The sequence below is a fragment of the Leucopleurus acutus genome (genome assembly GCF_964270905.1).
Source record: "Leucopleurus acutus genome assembly, chromosome: 6".
In the NCBI taxonomy this organism is placed as follows: Eukaryota; Metazoa; Chordata; class Mammalia; order Artiodactyla; family Delphinidae; genus Leucopleurus; species Leucopleurus acutus.
In genome coordinates, this window is record NC_139149.1 from 105,302,566 (window position 1) to 105,315,783 (window position 13,218).

The window sequence follows — 13,218 nt, forward strand, 5'->3', positions numbered from 1 at the left end:
AGTAAACCTCATGCCTCCAGCCTCCAATGTGAGTTGACACTGTGGGAATGGAGTCAATCTTTGGCTTTTCCCACATTTGTGGGCAAAGGTTTAAAAAAGGAGCTCGAACTGCATTAGCACATCTGCTTTCCAGAGAATGGAGGGTTGGCACCAAGTGTCTTCCTTCCATCCATCTCAAATAGATGATGACACATCATGTCCGTTTTCTGGACATAGAATCGTGCCTTGCTAGAATATGGTGTGTAGGGTTGACATGTGGCTTCTTTATCTGTCAGAAACTTCAGTTTAATTCAGTGACAGAGGATGGGCAAGGTCAGATTAGAACTCAGGGATTTTGACTGCATTATCATCACTCGACCATGTGTGGAGGTACCCAAATGCCTTAACCTCTAAGACATAATAGAAAAATGTCACTTACATGAAATCTTGTCTCACTTTTCAAGCAGGCATACACTCTGCTGTTATAAATTATTTAAGCAGCTGCTCAGAAATTCTACTTTTGCAGCATTTGCTGAGAATTCACTTTGACCTTGAACTTGATATGTAGCTATTGTCACAGTGATTTCCCAGGTGACCGGAAGCATCTGGTGTTGCCATGAGCCCAGACTCAGGAGTGGATTTGACAGTCCGCCTTCTCGTCGTCTTTTTGACATCTGAGTACCACACACTGGCAGAGCAGTCATGTGGAAAGGAAGGAGGAGATGAGAAGTTTTTGACGGGCACAGCATCCGTGAAATGCTGATAAGCTTATGAGAGGGATGTTTAAGAATGCCCTGGGTCAACTGAATGCCCTGGGAAGTGATGAGCCACTTCCCTGTTCAGCCAGATGTGAGATGAGCTTGGCTTGGCCAGCTTTGTGTGCACGAAGAGACTTTCATGGAGACAATTATGAGAAAGAACATCTGCCGTCTGATAGACTGCCACTGTCCTGTGGTAGGTTTCCAATGAGAATAAGAATTTCAAGGTTTCCCTGAAACTGGCATATGTGCAAGAAATTTGAACTGATATAGTGGACAGGGCAGAGATCCTGGGTCCTAAGGACCTAACTCCTACTCTGCCACTATCTCATTATTAAATCTTACTCATAAAATAAAGGCAGGTAAAATAAATGAATGATATGAGGTGAACAACTAGTCAGCTCCAGCCATCGATTGCCATGAAGAAATGCACCTCTACTGTTTCTAGTTCTTTAGAACTTCCGAAAGAAGTTGGAATCCAGATATCATGAGAGATCTTTACACTTTTAAAGATGGGCAGCTAATTCAACCTTTCAAATATATTGTACAGACCCAACAAAACATGTTCGAAGGAATGGATACATTTTCTTCGTTTCCAATGTGTGTGGCTTTCAGGAGCCAGAGTCCTTCTTCCCATGAGAAAATAAGGACCAGAAAAGTAATATAGCTTTCCAAGATCAACTTGCTCTAGTCAACATTTACTGAGGGCCAAGTTTAAGCCTCCAGCAGGATATCCTGTAAGGATCTAGCTTTATGTACTTTCAGCTGCAAGAGCAAGTTATTCCTGTTTTCTGAGCCTATATCTTTATCTGTAAAGGGAACATAAGGACAGTTATCTCCATGGGTCATTGTGAAGATTGAATGAATTTATAATGATAAATACTCAAGGGCTTTGAAGTTAGTAAGTTTTCAATACATGTTAGTTGAGTAACATCAGGTTTTAAAATTAAAGATTGCTGGTTGAATATTCTATCTGCTATCTAGCATTAGACAAGTAGGGAGAGGGCTTCATAGGGGAGGAGAGAGGGAGGATGGAGAGACATATGACTGCAGGAGAATGAACCTACCTGCGGGGTTTGAGTCTAGCCTTGCCCTGGGTACCTGTATATCTGCAGACAGTTCCTCTCTGCTAAGCCCCAGTATTTTTAGTTTCATTAAAATCTCTTTTGGAATTTATGGATCAATTAGGAACAGTTAGCATCTTTACTATATTGAATCTTTATTATGACATTTATTCTGATCTACTTCTAAGTACTTCAAGAATGCTTTGTACTTATGTCCATGAAAGTCTTCCAGTTATTTTATTACATTATTGTTTCACTATCATTTAGCTCTAAATATTTTGTAATTCCTATTGTTCTCACCTCATTCATTTATTCAATGAATAGTTATTTACTTCTTACCATGTGCCAAGCCCCGTTCAAAGCACTGGACAATAGCTAGTGAACAAAAGAGATAGAAATCCTTACCTTTATGGAATGTATATTCTAGTTGGGAAGACAGCAAAGAAACACAATACGTAAGCAAAATGTAAAGCATGTGAGAAGAGATAAGGGCTTTGGAGAAAAATAAAGGGGCACAGAATGCCAGGTGAGGGCAGTGAGAGTTCAGTTTAAATTCATTTAAAAACAGAGCAGGTAGGAAAGAAGTCACTGTAAAGGTGACCCGAGGAAAAGGAGGGAGAAAACCTTTGGGAAAAGTTTCAGTCATGTGAATGGAAAGAGCAAAGGCACTGATGGAACTGTATTCTTGTTATGTTTGAGGGCAAGATTTGGATGGTATGCGAAACAGATGTAACACAGAGTCAGGAAGGTAGCGGGGAGCTAGATCATGAGGGCTCTGTAGGCTACTGGGTGGACTTTGGCTTATATTTCCGAATAATAAACTTTTAAGATCCATTCTCATTTATTGTTATTGTTTATATATTTGGATTTATTTCTATTTTTATTCTCTATTTGCAATTCTTTTTTCTTAGCTGCTATTTTCCCCTCTACCACTGTCATCAGATTGTTTAATAAACTTGCCTTAAGGTAACACAGATGCTGAAGAGCACAGCCTCTGAAAGCTCTGGGTTTGAGTTCTGGCTCTACCGCTTCCTAGCAATGTGACCTTGGGTCAGTTACCTAACTTCTCTGTGTCCTAGACTGAGATCTGTTGGAAATTCAGCTGTCAGCTGTTCTCTCATGGGGTGGTTGTGAAGATAGCTTCAAGCACTTCGAACAGTGGCAGCATATAGGAAATACTCAAAATGTGTTTGTTGCTCTTTTTGCTAGTTTGGAATCAAGCTTTTGACTGTATTTCTATTCTTCTAACATTTAGCATTAATTTTTCAACATATTTTTTAATAATGTGAAAAGTTATGCAATATTTTTCTCCCCCTCTTGACCACTACAAATACTGAAAGTCTTTAACTTTCACTTAAACATTTCTTATTTGTTATAGTTATTTTGAATTTGGTTTTGAAAAACATTCTTTGTTTTTTGCAATCATAAGATTATTAAATTTAACAATATGCTTTAACTTTTTCTGTAATTACCCTGTCTTTTTATGGGGGGGGTGTTAATCTTCCTTCTTACTTGCATTTTTTAAACCAATTCTTTTAATGCAGGTCTATGAATATATAAACTATGTTCGTATAAATATCAATAGATATGCTTTTATTTTATCCTCACTTGTGAATGAGGGTTTAGCTGGGTACAGAATTCTATAATATGTATAAGTCTTCTTGAAAATTCCCAGCCATAATTTATGTCACTGAATTTTTTTTTCAAAACACCATCTATCAACTACAAGATCATGGAACAGTTCTGAACACTATAGCAGAGAGATGCAGGTGTAATGATTTCAACACCCTGGATATTTTCTTTCTCCTATTTGCTTCCATTTTCTCTCTATGTAGATTGTTGTCAATGGAACCAGACAGTATAAACATCATGGCTTGAATAACACCCATCAGCTATGAAGAAGTGTGGCCAGTATTTGTTCTCTGTGTTGATTCAACGTTTATGTCTCCAGTAAAATTGCCCCTATGAGGCATTTGTATGGACTCTCTGAATAAAGAGAAATTCATTTGTTCAGCAAAAAGTTAGCATTTTGAATACTTCGTTTGGTTGTGTTTTGGCCTCTATTGCTAATAAGTATGCTGTAAATTTAATTCTCATTTCTCTACAAGTAATTTTTGCTATTTCCTCTGATAATTATTAGATGGTCTTTATAATCTTTGATTTTTATGTATTTCATTAGGATATGAATTTATCACTATTTACCCAGCTCATTATTCATCGTGAAGCTATGATCTGTTCACAAGCCTGTTGTGAAGACTGGATAAAATGGCCTGGTCCCTGATTACCACTTCACCTTCATCTTCATGTCACTTTTTCCTCACTCACCATGTTCTCCCCATACAGACTGTTCTCAGATGTATGAAGGTCCTTCTCATCTCAGAGTCTTTACACATCTTGTTGCTTTTGGCCTGAAAACTCCATCCACAACTTCATCTGCAAATTCCTACCTATCTTCCTGGTGCCGGGTTAAGTACCGTTCCCTAGAGATGCCTCTTCCCATCCTCCTGTCCAGTTTAGGAGACCACAGCATGTTCCCTCACAAAACGCCATACGTTTCCTTTGGAATGCTTATCAAAATGGTGATAAAAATTATTTCTTCTATCTGCCCCTCCCCTTCTATTTTAAGCTCCATGAAGGCAGGGGCCGGGCTTGTCTCGTTCATCATTGCATTCCCAGTACTTGGCTGTGACGGTCCTGTCTTTTCAAGAAGTAAATGCCAAGGCAGGATAAGATGTAAGACAGATTTATTAGGGGAAATTCTTGTGAAGAATAAAGCGGAGAGCGGGGCAGAAATCTGCAGGGAAATTCAAGGAGAGAGGAAAGGAAGTGTGGGCTAGGAAGAGCATTAGACTGCAGCACAATTTTGAGAAAATTTTGGCCAGGCCAATGGAAGTCCCCAGGCAAAAGTTTCCCCTTAGAGAAATTCTGTGTTGAGCAGAAGAATCCAGCACAAATTACCCTGCCGGGCTCAGCACTGACTGGGGCCACCCAGGGAAGTGGGGCTTGGGCAGGTTTGCTGCAGCACCTCTAAGGGTGTGGAGGCTCAGCTGGGCAGCAGGACGACAGTGCCTCCCACAACAGGTTCTCATAGGGAAGGTCTGTGCGCATCCTTCTGTGGCCACCAGGCCAATGAGGTACTTGGAGTGAATTGAATGGTGGCCCCCAAAGGTACATCTGTATCTCAATTCCTGGACCCTGTAAATGTGTCGTTATTTGGAAAAAGGGTTCTTGCTCCTATAATTAAATTAGGAATCTTGAGATGAGATTAGTAGGCGCATGAGGCTAGTGGCTGCTGTATTGGACGGTGGACAGTGCAGATATAACTTATCCATCATCCTGGAAGGTTCTTTGAGCAATGCTGTTCTAGAGTAGTTTATTTATGTTAGGCAATATGGTATGTGTGTACGTGTGTGTGTGTGTACGTACTCACAGGCAAATCAATACAACCATATGGAAAGACTGCTTGAAAAATGCAAAATGATCTCTCTTAGCAACAGCCCTCAGTGCTGGTCATGCTGGCCTCTACAGCAGGCAGTTCTTTTCTCCTGACCTGTACAACTTTCTTCCTCTCCTCCCCCCGTCCTTTCTCAACTTAGGCTGTATGTGTGTGTTTGCATGCTTGTGTTTTTAAACTCTCCTCTCTAAAAGTGACTGTCACAAAGAGCCACTGTGACTGATGGAGACCGTCTCATTTGATCTCCCAGGTGGGTCGGGCTGGAAAAAACCTGGAAATAATCTGTGAGCATCGATAATCTGCCTTATGATCATGTGATGATGATCTCAGGATCATCCACCCTCACGTTCAGCTCTGTGAAGATTACAGAGTCAGCGGAATGCTATGTCTTTCCAGGAGGCCATTACCCATAAGTTCTATTCTTAAGAGGAAAACGGTTCTAGAAATAGCAAAAAAGTGTGACCTGTTTAGCCACTCTTCTGCCTTATGAAGCCAATTTGCCAGAAATACGTGTGGTTTTTTAATGTTTCTCCTATTTTTTAGATGAAGAGAAATCTGTGACTTTGCTGAACTTTGTTTACTATGAATTACTGACGAAATGGGACTTAAAAAATGTCCAGCTTCACTTAAAGTCTTGCGTGGCATGATGCCTCTACTTTGGCCTCATTAATTCTAATAGCATTAAACAGAGTACAGCATCTGCATCAGGGCCCCTTACTTTGGAAAAGATGATTCTTCTTCCCCCAAGAGGGTCCCATTCCATTGACTCGTGCTGCACAGTATTAAAAAGTTTTTCTCTAGGACCAGCTTCTGCCATTAGAAGCACTGGAAGGTAGTGTTACCTGGACAGTTTACTTCTGCTACCAGTTCCTGGAGGTAATTGCTTCCCTAGCCTTTGTGATGCCAATCTTTTGCTTATTAGCACTTTCTTTAATGAAGGATGGAGGCTGTATCGGTTATCTATAAATGTGCAGATGTGGGAAGGTTAAAACAAGGAGAATTGATTGAAACAGATTCCTAGAGGCCCTCCTCACTTCACAGACCCAGTTGATTAACTCAAGTGCTAATATAAAACTGGAGAGTTATTATCTGGAAAGGATGAACCAAAGGGGCTCTGAACTGGGCGCACCAAGTTGAGAGTATGAATGCCACCCTGAAAACAGAGGATTAAGTGAGCATCTACTCACTGAATGGTGATGACACCAGAACTTTCTTTTTTTTTGCAAAACAGGTTTATAACCTTACGTAAATTTTCTCTGGCTTCTGGGGCACTGACCAGCCCAACCAGAAAGATCTATAGATATTGTCAGTTGATGGTTCCTCTAAATGGAAAGACAATTTCTCTCTCTTTTAGTCTCTGTCTCTCTTTCTCACACACACACACACTGAGTTTAATGCCAGCTTGTACCTCACTTTGAATATGAATGGATAGTAAATAGTTAACAATCAAGAAAATTATCTACCTTGAAAGACAAAGGCCAGAACAAGCAAATAGAATAAAAGTGCTCATAGGAAACAGAGGCAACACAGGGAGAAGAAGAAAATTTAGGCAAATAACTATAATTAATATTCCTGGAAAAGTATGTGAAGAATAGTATTCATGACACAAAAAGAGAATGTATATAAAAAGAGAACATTTAGAACAATGAAAAACCTTTGAAAATTAAAAATAATATAGCAGAAACGTATGCGTCATAGTCTCTGCAGATTAGTTAATAGTAACAAAAGGAAAGATTTCTAATCCTGCCCTCAATAAATTGACCATATAGAATTAAAAGGCCATCGTCTTAAAAAGGAAATGAAAATGAAATTAAAATTATTACAAATGAATGGCAGGTCTGTGGGATTGACTATAACAATCCTCAGAGGAAAATTTATATCTTAAATGCAAAATGCATTGACCACATCTATTTGATTTTTTCTCCTCAGCTCACAGATAAACTACATTTCCTAGCTTCCCCTGTAGTTAGGTGGGACCACGTGACTGAGTTCTGGCCAATGGAATATGGGAAGAAGCAGATATGCTTCTTCCAAGCCTGGCCTCTGAAACAGCCTGTTCTCCAAACCCTCCACGCTCATTCGTTCAATCTCTTTCTCTTTTTTTTTTCTCGTTGGCTGCCCCAATGGAGGGATTCAGTCAAGGTATATCACAGTGTCAGCAAATAAATATTAACTGTGCTTCTGCTACTGCTGACAGAGGGACATCATTTATCCCTCATCATTTAGTGCGTTTAAATTCAGGCTGATGGGACACTGAGTAGTTTAGCAAAAACTGAACAATGTATTTGAAATTCTTAACTTCGTGGTGCAATAGCTTGCAAAGTTTTCTTTACTACAAGCTGAAACCCTCTGTGTGTTTCTTTTTGAGGCTGAATCAGTTCATTCGTGTGTTCATTTTGCATTCATTTATATATTCAGCAAATTCTTTCTTAAATTATTTATTTATTTTTGGCTGCGTTGGGTCTTTGCTGCTGCGCGCAGGCTTTATTTAGTTGCAGCGAGCGGTGGCTACTCTTCTTTGAGGTGCGTGGGCTTCTCATTGCAGTGGCTTCTCTTGCGGCGAAGCACGGGCTCTAGGCATGTGGGCTTCAGTAGTTGTGGCTCGCGAGTTCTAGAGCGAAGACTCAGTAGTGGTGGCGCACGGGCTTAGTTGCTCCGTGGCATGTGGGATCTTACTGGACCAGGGCTCGAACCCGCCCGTGTCCCCTGCTTTGGCGGGTGGATTCTCAACCACTGCACCACCAGGGAAGTCCTCAGCAAGTTCTTATTAAGCATCTGCCTATCTAATGTGCTATACTGGACACAGGAGACAGGCAGGTTTTATGCCTTAAAAAGTGAAACAACCAAATAAATACATGAAATAATCAAAACATAAATTGTAAGTTGTATTATGATTAGTATTAGAAAGAAGTCACCCAGGAGAATTTTCTTTAAGGAAGATGGTCAGGGGAGGCTTCTTAGAGCGTAAAGAATGAGAACACAGGAGCCCTGCAGAAAACTCAGCCAAATACTAAAATGCCTTACCTACCACATGGAGGAGTTTGGCTTGCTGTTTCTTTTTTGCCACCAGAAGAATGTGATTTTATTATTTTTAATTTTTTAAAATTAAACGGAAGATTCTTTAAATTCTATAGTGCTTTACAATTTTTGAAAGTTTCACACACATGATTATAATTCCATAATAATCCTCCCCCACCCCCTGCAACCCTTATATTTTGGCTTTTATTTTAAATCTTTAAATTTTAAAAAGATCTATTGGCTTTGGGTGAAGAATGGATTAGAGCAGTTATTAAGTAACCGGTATTAAATGTGAAAGAGAGGATGATTTATGAAAATATATTTTTGTAATCCATTAATATGTAATGTCAAATAAGGAATTTCTCCTACCAGAGACATTTGAGTAGTTTTCAATCCCAAAGTTGACAGCAGTGATCTTGTTGTGACCTGCCTGGAAGGGTCCTGCTTTCTGGGAGACTACTTTGCTCATGGTAGAAAAAAGACTTTTATTTTCAAGAATATTATTTACTGTGTCTGATTATTTTAAGTGGAAAGACATCTTTGGGTTTATCTGAGGATGAAATGTCTCACTGAAATTTGTGATTTGTGTGGTGATGGGAAGGTCTTACTCTATAGAGGGGAATAAATGGACTATTACGTATTGTTCTCTTGTTAGTTTATACTAGAGACTGTTCAAAATAAACTGTGTTATTTTGACTAGTGTCACTGTATTAGAACAAAGAGTATTCTTTGTTCCTTATACTATTAGGGCGTGTTTGGTAAAAGAATGAATGAACAGTAATTTTCTCTGAATGCATTTTAAAAATAAATGGAAGGTAGTCTGCCAATAGGAATAGAACTATGAATGCCTGCTCATTTAGTTCTGCAAAAATTGGCTCGTGTCCTAAAAAGTGGGCCCTGTGGTTGGTTCTTCCACAGGCACGAATAATGCAAATGCTGGGACAATTTGACTGTGGATGAAATCTCTGTGAAGTCATTGGCATGTGGTTTTATGCAGTCTGGCTGGGTTGAAGGTCTTGAAATAGAGTTCCCATGAGCCCTTCCATTCCCCAACTCCACTGCCATTAATGTAGACTGATGCAGACCTCCTATTCACAGCAACACTTCACATGCCAGCCCAAGGAAATGGGTTCACAGGGCAGAAGAGTCATTTGACTATGGGGCTGTTACCTACAATGGTGAAAAGGGGCCCAGTACTCTTTCTGAGTTTGCCAGGATTAAAGCTCAATGAAAATGTGGTTCAATTTTGATTCACTTCTGGTCTAATTTTTATAAGAGATTTATATTAGATTTGGTTCAATGAATGTAGTAATGTATAGGTCAACGTCAATAAGCAATCAAAATATAGTTATTGGTTGTATGTGTGATTTTGCTAAAAATTATTTTCCATCAGATATTTAACAGTTTACTCTTGTTTTTGTTCAATGCAAATTCTTGGTCTCTGGAGATGCTTATAGATGAAGTAAATGGCCATCTCTTTTTCTAGATAGCCATTCATCTGCTGAAGCAGCTTTGAGGTTGTGTCCAGCCCTAGGCTTTTGTGATTGAAGCAGGAAAACGGGTTACTGTTGTTCAGAGATGTGGTCCTCATCTGTGATTTTTTTCAGTGTTTTGCTATGTAGAGAATAGCTATGTATTGGAAGCTGGGCTTTCAAAAGTATCGGAAGAATTAAAGGATCCCAGTAAATTTTTTTTTTTTCCTCAAAGTCTCTGTGTTTATGTTACCATTACCATTTTTTCCTATTTATTTTGAACTAAATAGTCAATCAAATTAGTTTTATAGTTGACATTTCGGGGCCTCTATTCTTCCTTTTTTAGTTTTTTTTGGTCAGGAAAGTATTAGCCTGGGTTTTTAGTCTTGCTTCTTTTATGTAACTCAGGTGAAATTAATTTAAAAGGCAGTGGTTTGGAGATATTGGCTGGTGATGAAGTGACACAGAAATAGGAATCTTGCTGGGTTATTATTTATTTTTTCTTCAGGTTCTTTTTAAAAATAAATGCAGCGAGTAAGTACTGAAACACATTTAGCTATAATTGTAAATACAACTAGTTCATAGAGGGTATTTTTTTTTTAAATCTTTACTGGAGTATAACTGCTTCACAATGGTGTGTTACTTTCTGCTTTATAACAAAGTGAATCGGCTATACATATACATGTATCCCCATATCTCCTCCCTCTTGCGTCTCCCTCCCGCCCTCCCTATCTTTTCTTTGTTTTTTGGGTTCTTTTTTTAGTGTATTATTTTCTAACCATCGAGAATAGCTCTGCTATGCTTCGTTATGGAAAGGCACTTTCATGTTTTTCTATCATTCCTTTTCCTATATGTTTATAGGTTTTCCATGAAAGGATTAAGAAATTAAGGATAGTGCCCCTCAAGAAAGAATGACCAATGACCCTTTGATCCTATCTCAGGTTTGTTTGAAACTTTGTCATTCACAAGGTTGTGCAACCATCCTTGCTATCTAATTCCAGAACATTTTCATCACTCTAAAAAGAAACCATTTACCCACTCCCCATGCCCGCCTCCCTCCCTACCCTTGGCAATTATTAATCTACTTTTTGTTTCTGTTTTTTTCATATTCTCGACATCTCATATAAATGGAATTGTAAAACATGTGGCCTTTTGTGTCACTTAGCAGAGTGTTTTCAGGATTCATTCATACTGTAGCATGTATGGTGAATTTTATGGCATGCAAATTCTATCTCAATAAAAAAATGTACATAAAAGCCAACAGACTCAGTTAAATTTTAACTAAATTAAAAAAAATCTTGCCATTCAGACAGGAGAGCAACAACTGCATGAAAACATTTACTTAAAATTAATTTATAAACTTACAGTGTTTGGTTTCTAGATTACCTCTAACTTCATAATTTGCCTTTTCCCCTAAATATAAAAACTGTATTTGAAGTAACTCTTTTTCTACCACATCAACCATGCAGTATCTTTTCTTCGATTACATGCTGTTTGTCTTTGCTCCAATGGAAAACTAGGTCATTAAAACCATCCTGAGGCAGAATAAGTTGTAGACAAACATGTTTATTCAGAGGTGAGTGCTGGGGTTTCTATCTTTCATACAAAGTGTGTGATGTTTACTTTCGTGGCTCAGTTTCTTCTTCCATAAAATGGACACAAGAATAATTCCTACCAGAGGGGGGCTGTGAGGTGTAACTGAGTGCTCAGAATAGTGCAGGGCACATGGTGAATTTTCAAATGAGGGAAGTGATTATTACTCTTATTGACCCTGATGCTTATATAATTGATAGTGTCCAGTTGTATGTGTTATTGTTTTTTTTTTTTTTGGCCACACTGCACGGCATGTGGGATCTTAGTTCCCCAACCAGGGATCGAACCCAGAACCCATGCCTCCTGCAGTGGAAGAGCAGAGTGCTAACCACTGGACCCCCAGGGAATTTCCAGTTGTATGTGTTTATGGAACAAGAAGTATTGCACTAATGAGTGTAAATAGTCAACAAAAAGGGAAAGGTCTCTATTAATTCCTGGCCATATACATCAGAATTCTGTGTATATGGCTAATAAGGTTAGTTTGGGGTGTTTATTCTCAGTGAGCACTGTGTCCATATGATCCCTCAAGAGAGCAATGGAAATATGGACTCTGAACAGGCTCAGTGAAAAGAAACAAAATTTAATGCAGCTTTATTTTTCTACTAAGTATTATTTGTGTTAAAGTGTCAGTAAAGAAGTTGGGAAGAATTTGACATTCAGGTTAATGTCATTAATAAACAGAATTATTAAAATGCATAAAAGCAGGAGCAACTCTACAGAGAATTCTACATAGAGAAGCATAAAATTCTAAATTCTTCTTCAGATTGGAAGATGGATTGCTTTTATATAATACTGAAATTATGGAAGCAATCACAAGAAAGTCTTAATTATTTGCAGATTTTTCCAGAATTTATTAACTGATCATTTAAACTACTGACTTTTAAAAGGAGTTTACTGCATGCAATAGTTGTGCAGTATTTCACTTATTTAATAAAGGTACTGAATGTTGAAGGACAAATTAATACTACTATTGACATCAAATATATTCTTTGTGAAAAAATAGTTAATATCTGTAGATGAAGTTATATATATTTTTATAGCAGTTTAATGGTAAAAAAATACCTGAACAGGGTGTTTTTTGTTTACAAAGTGATTTTATATGACATACATTGATCTCATCAAGACCATGAGTGCTGACATTAGTTTACAAAAATTTTATTTAGGGCTTACTATGAGCCAGATATTGTTTGAGGTTCTCAAGGTAGATTAAACAAAAGAGATGAATATTCCTGGCTGCTATGGTCTTAATGTTTATGTGCCCCCAAATTTTATATGTTGAAATCTTTAACCCCAAGATGATAATATTAGGAGGTGAGGCCATTGGAAGGTGATTAGCTCATTAGGGTGAAGCCCTCATGATTAGAGTTAGTGCCCTTGTAAAAAGACCCCAGAGTACCTTCCACAATGTAAGGACACAGTTCTCACCAGACACCAAATCTGCTGGCGCTATGGTCTCTGACTTCCCAGCCTCCAGAACTGGGAGAAAGAAATGTTTGCTGTTTATAAGGCTTCAGTTTATTGTGTTTTTTAAAAAAAATTCTTTAAAAATGAATTTATTTATTTTTGGCTGCTTTGGTTCTTCGTTGCTGTGTGCTGCTTTCTCTAGTTGCGGCGAGCAGCGGCTACTCGTCGTTGCGGTGCGCAGACTTCTCATTGCGGTGGCTTCTCTTGTTGCGGAGCACAGGCTCTAGGCGTGCGCGGGCTTCAGTAGCTGCAGCACACAGGCTCAGTAGTTGTGGCACAAGGCCTCAGTTGCTCCACGGCATGTGGGATCTTCCCAGACCAGGGCTCGAACCTGTGTCCCCTGCACTGGCAGGCGGATTCTTAACCACTGCTCCACCAGGGAAGGCCTATCGTGTTTTTGTTAGAGCAGCCTGAAT